Genomic DNA, 6,191 nt, shown 5'->3' with positions numbered 1-6,191 from the left:
ACTTTGACTTTTAGCTGTCTCCAATGCGCATTCAAGATGTCAGTTTGGGAAATTCTCACGGTTTGTCCAAAAACAAAACTTCTCTCTAATCTCTATAATTAGCTGTGTTGAAGATCCCTTTTGGGATAAAAAAAATACACCTTTCAAAAAGGTTTCTGTAAATGTTACATAATTTTAATATTACAGTTAATAAGTAATACATTCCCATTTTGTTTAAAAAGTGCTCAATTTGTTAATAGTGCAGTTTGTGAGTAGGCTAATATTGTTCTCTGTATCACAATCACTATGTGGACTTTGCTTACACCGTCTGTTAATATCAGTAAATTTACAGTAATATACAGATTTTATTAACTAAGGCTGTTATATTATATGGCATTATATGATTTAATGACAGGAACTGAACTAGCCTACTGCAGTATAGTCACCAAAACACCGTCCATGATAATGCTTATAACATTTTTACAGTAATGTCCTTGCAACAGCTGACACAGCTGCTGGTGTTGTACAGTTAAAATGAACAATCAAAAATATAGTGTTGCTACACTTAGAAATATTAAATGGAGCAAAACCTAGCTTCGTGACAACTAGCCCCAGGGTATATTCCTGTGTAATGCCATGTTCTTTCAACAGAGGGCGCTAGATAACTACCTTTTCCACTGTCGGTCTGTTGCCCTTTACCTGTTGAAAATTCGACTACAGGTAGGCTAAGGTACATTGAACCAGTTAATGTAGGCCTAGTCGGTAAGAAGTAAACTTAGCCACATTATGTAATTGTTAATTTTGCTATTCGGAAACATTAGCCTAACTTACACTGGACAGTAGGCTATAGATGAAATTTCGGCGACACCTTGTGAATAAAAAAATAACGAGCTACTTGTTCATATATTGTCCTTCCGACAACTAGTCTACTTAAGTTTAACAGAGCTGCCAACTCTCACGCATTGGCCGTGAGACACGCATTTGATTGGTTTCACACGCTCACACGCCACACCCCCGAATTCTCACGCTGAAGTGCCAACCCGGTCTGTCAAATGCCTGAAAGATGAGTTTATCTATATATCTATATCTACATGTTGAGCCGATCATGCTTTCGGTGAGGGGGTTCAAGATAAATGGGCAAATAAATACGGTGTTGCGCGACCTAAAGTTACATACTGTTTTGGGTTCTGACGAGAACGAGCCTGTAATGAGCGAAGTTGAGCGCTGTGACGCTCAGGGGTGCGTTTCCCGAAAGCGTCGTTCGCTAACTATGGTCACAAGTTCCGTCATTATAAGCATAGTTAAACGAGTCGTGTTTCCCGAAACCATAGTTCCAACGAAGGTTCGCAAACAGCATCGCAAAGTTGATTTGCATACATTTTGTTCTTGCACTGATGTTAAATTTGTAGCCTGCATTTTGCACTTGGGCAGCCAGTTTGAGATATAGGCTATATATTTGAGTATTGTGTGTAATGATTCTGACAGTTTTTTCCATTGAAATGACTGGGGAAAAGTGTCCCAATAACTCTGAATTCACCCTATACTCTTTGAAATCATAATTACATTGCATTATGAAGCTTGCACCCCAAATATTATAACATTCTTCATGAACAATTATTCAGTTATTTGTAACAATCTCATTGTAAAAAAAGAAGAAGAAAAAGAAACATGGTTTCAATGTAGCCAGCTACTTTTTGATAGTAACTTGTAGTGTAGCTATTTTCAAAAGGATAGCTTGAATATAACTTAACTACTCAAAGTAGTATTTACTACAACACTGTTTTTTAGATCAGCCACAGCAAAAAAGAACCACACAACAGACAGAAGAGCAACAGACAGGACAGACAGTTATTTTCCTTTTTCTTCCCTGTAAATGTATGCTGTAGGTTGATGTATAATCAATTTGTTCTATTTAGACAAAACCATGCCTCTACATAGTGCTTTAAAATTGTGTGTGTGTGTGTGTGTGTGTGTGTGTCTATAGGATACTGTATACAAAGCGTCATATAGATGCATTTTGTCTTAATAGAAATAATTAATTATCAACCTTATCTATCAAAGGCAAAAAAGAAATCAACAACAAAAACCAATACTACCCCATTCAAATGCTGATGCAGAGAGAGTGTTTTCTGTGATGTGTGTGTAGCTATTATATAGCCTATATATATATATATATATATATATATATATATATATATATATATATATATATATATATATATATATATATATATATATATATATATAATTTATTTTATTTTTTGTTGCAATTTTTGCTTTGTTCGCGGCAAAATTTTGGTTGGCCCCACCAAATCTCACTCTAAGTTTTTTTGAAAAGTTGGCAGCTCTGAGTTTAAACGAATTTTCATTGCTTTAAAGAAATGGTTCAAAACGCTCAACAGTTTGGAAAAGTGTGAATATAGCCTACCTGAGTAGGCCTACCAAACTTCAACAAAAGTAAGAGCATAAATCGTCTTTGCTCATAGACTATAGGCTACTTGTCTGACACCTGAATGATAAACAATACACTTACGGTCAGTCACGAACATTGTTTTGAGCATGCGCAATTCGCAAAGAGTTCCCGAGACTGGCTGCCACCCGACATTCGCTTTACAGTTTCTGAAAGTTAACATTACAAACAGACAAAATGGAGACAATACGTCCGTGTTCCTACTAACTTATAGACAATTACTTGGTAAACATAGCCTATCGGTAACACTTTAACTTTCATTAATGAATAATTAACAAACGTTATATAATTATCATTAGTGTAGGCTATATATATGATACATAGGCCTACATACATACACAGCTAGAAATATGAGATAATGTGCTTGTTAATTTTACTAAAGAGCTTATTAAACATTACATAATGATTAACAGGTCATAATGTGAAATAAAATCCTTATTTCAACAGTGGGCTAATTTGATAGCCTATATTTGGTACATTTAATAAATGAACAAGTATTTTCTTGAAAAATGTCTTTATTTTCTCCTATAATTGTATGATTCAATGAATATCCTTTGTTGAGGCAATAAAAACATGGTTTGAAGCATTATGAAATAGGCGTGTTGAATCCAGGTTGAATCATAACTCGGATCGTGTGTCAAACCCCTATGGTCAAACCGCCAAACTGCAGAAATCACGTGACTTTGGCGCTCCGAACCGCTGATTCGATACTGTGATTCATAACGGGTCAAAGCTTCATGAAGCTGTGTTTTGAAATCGGTTATCTCAAAAGTATTGTCGTTGCTTTATTAATATTGAACCACTGTACTCACATGAACTGATTTAAATATGTTTTAATGGATCGTGAGAGCGGATTGCTGGCTATGCAGACCTCACTGAACCATCGGATTTCAACACAAATATCTTAATTTGTGTTCCGAAGATGAACGGAGGTCTTACGGGTGTGCAACGCCATGAGGGTGAGCACTAAATTACATTATTTTCCTTTTTGGGTGAAATAACCCGTAAAATACCCTTACTGCAACTTATTTTTACAGTAGGGCCTATAATAATTTGTAAAGTAATTTCACTCTAAATTATTTTACAAAATCTTTATTTTGAATATTTTAAATGAATGCTATAGAATTGAATAAATTCCAAATAAGAGACTTGAGTCCATGTATATCAGTATATTTTTATTCACTGTCACTATCAATTACATCCATTTTATTTATTTATTATGCAACATTACAACAACAAAAAATAGAGAACTGAATTCATAACAACAAATCGAAGCAGAGATCATGACAATATGGCAACAAAAAGCATGAACAAAATATCCCAGTTGTCTTGGCTGGCCTCCATACTGGTAAACTGATGGCTGATCTGAAACCTACATACTACCTATACATATTCATTAACAACATGTATTCTTATTTCACTTATTTCTGTGCCTTAATTATTATATTTATTAATAATCTAATCGGTGTGCTTTGTATATGTGCATTTCTGAGATGTATAACATGGACAAATCACTTTAAATTGTAATGTAGACGCATGCATTTTCTGTGAAGATGCTTTGAGATTCTGTGAAATTGAATTGAATACACACACACACACACACACACACACACACACACACACACACACACACACACACACACACACACACACACACACACACACACACACACACACAAACACACACATACACACACAGCAAAAGCACTGGCAAAGCCATGCAGCTGGTTAGCCTCATACAAGCCCTTCCCCTTAATGCTAACCATCCAGTGGGTTGCTGACATCTGACTACTGCCTAAAACAAAGGCATCTTTAGCTAAATTGTTGCATTTAATAGAATAAAAGAATGAAATATGAATAGAATTAAAATGATTTAAAGTGCAGTTAAAGGTATATTTCAAGTATGAAAAATGTATACATTTGAACATAGTAGTATATTGAAAGTGCAAAATATAGTAAACTATAAATATAATGTTATGTGCACTTAAAGAAAACTCACAATTATACTTGCAATATAAACTACTGAACTAGTAGTTTACTGAGAGTAGCCTACACTTCAAAGTGTTCTTTCATAAACTACAAAATGTACTACTTGTATTAAAATAGTAAACTACTAGTTATAAGTTAACTTGTAGTACAGATGCAGTACAAATGAGAAACCTTGTTCACTTAAAGTTTACTGCTGTTACACTTAAACATATACTTTTATATTCTAAAAGTGGGCCAATTTAGTCCCAAGCAGTATTGAAATAGTACACTTACAAGTTTACTACTAGTACACATTGACATCATTGATATCACATGCATTATTTTTTTACATAATGTGGTAACTGAGCATGATGCAGCAGCAATAGAACTGAGAATGATTAGAACCAGCCTCCACTGTTATTTTACTTACTGCAAAAAATCCCAGTAAAATACCATTTATATTATTTACGGTTAACTACTGTAATATGCACTGCATTATAATGTATTTTAATTAAAATTTACAGCAACTTACTGTATATGGGAATTTGCAGTATTTTACGTAAAAGCAGTAGTGCTGCTGTAAACGATGAAGACGGATATATAGGCTACACACACACACACACACACACACTGGATGTTTAAAAGTTAAATAAAAACATGTGAATGGAAGGATGTAAAATTAGTTGTGGGAGACCAGAGCAATTTTTATATTAGTATAACATTTTATTTATTTATTTATTTTTAATGCCAGGGTAATAACAGTACAAGTGTGGTGGTTATAAATGTAATTTTTAAATGATTAAAAAATAAAAAATATAAACTTTGCTTACACCTCACAAGATGTATGCATATTACAGTAGTTAACCGTAAATAATATATGTAAATTGTATTTTACTGGGATTTTTTGTGGTAAGTAACTGTAAAATTACGGCAAAGTCTAACATTGTAGGCTGCAATCATTCAGTTCTATTTATTTAAACTGCTGCATCATGTTCAGTTACCACATCATGTAAAAAATCAATGCATGTGATATCAATGATGTCAAACCTGGCCCAAGGCATTGACTTTCTGTTTTTGAATCTGAGTGCATATATATATATGTGGTATGTACACATATGCACATACCACTGTTTGTGTAAATCATGTCCGATGAAAAATTGCATGCATATTGTATTTATCTCAGTGCAAACATCAGAAACAGATATGAACTTGTATTGTTTAAGAGTAAGGTTACTTACTCTTAAATAATTAGGGGAAGATGAAGGAAGACGACCACCTTAAAAACGGTGCATTTATGACAAAGCTGCACTATATTTGGAAAGAAGATTAGAATGTACACTATAATGATGCTGTCATTATAATGATGAAATCCAAATCCAAGGAAATGTTATTTAAATTCACAAACAGAAGGGAGTTACAGGAGAACTAACACAAGTCAACAGTGTAAACAAGACTAATAATAGTACCATGGGCAAACCAAAACTGAGAGCAAACAAAAGGGCAATCAAATGAGGAACACCTGACCAGAAGGAATCAAACAATGTGTAATGGGAACAAACAGACAGGGAACAGAGAGAACAGGGCTGCGTTTCCCGAAAGCATCGTAAGCCTAAGTTGATCATAGAGACCATTGGTGGCAATTGTTTTATGATCAACTTAGGCTTACGATGCTTTTGGTAAACACAGTCCAGAACTGCGTTTTATGACACACACACACACGCGCGCTTAGACATGATTTTTATACTGTACAATCTGTATCTTCAATCCCTTAACA

Source organism: Gobio gobio, assembly GCF_949357685.1.
Source record: "Gobio gobio genome assembly, chromosome: 3".
Lineage (NCBI taxonomy): Eukaryota > Metazoa > Chordata > Actinopteri > Cypriniformes > Gobionidae > Gobio > Gobio gobio.
The sequence above is the reverse complement of the archived record's forward strand: the minus strand, read 5'-3'. Positions refer to the sequence as shown.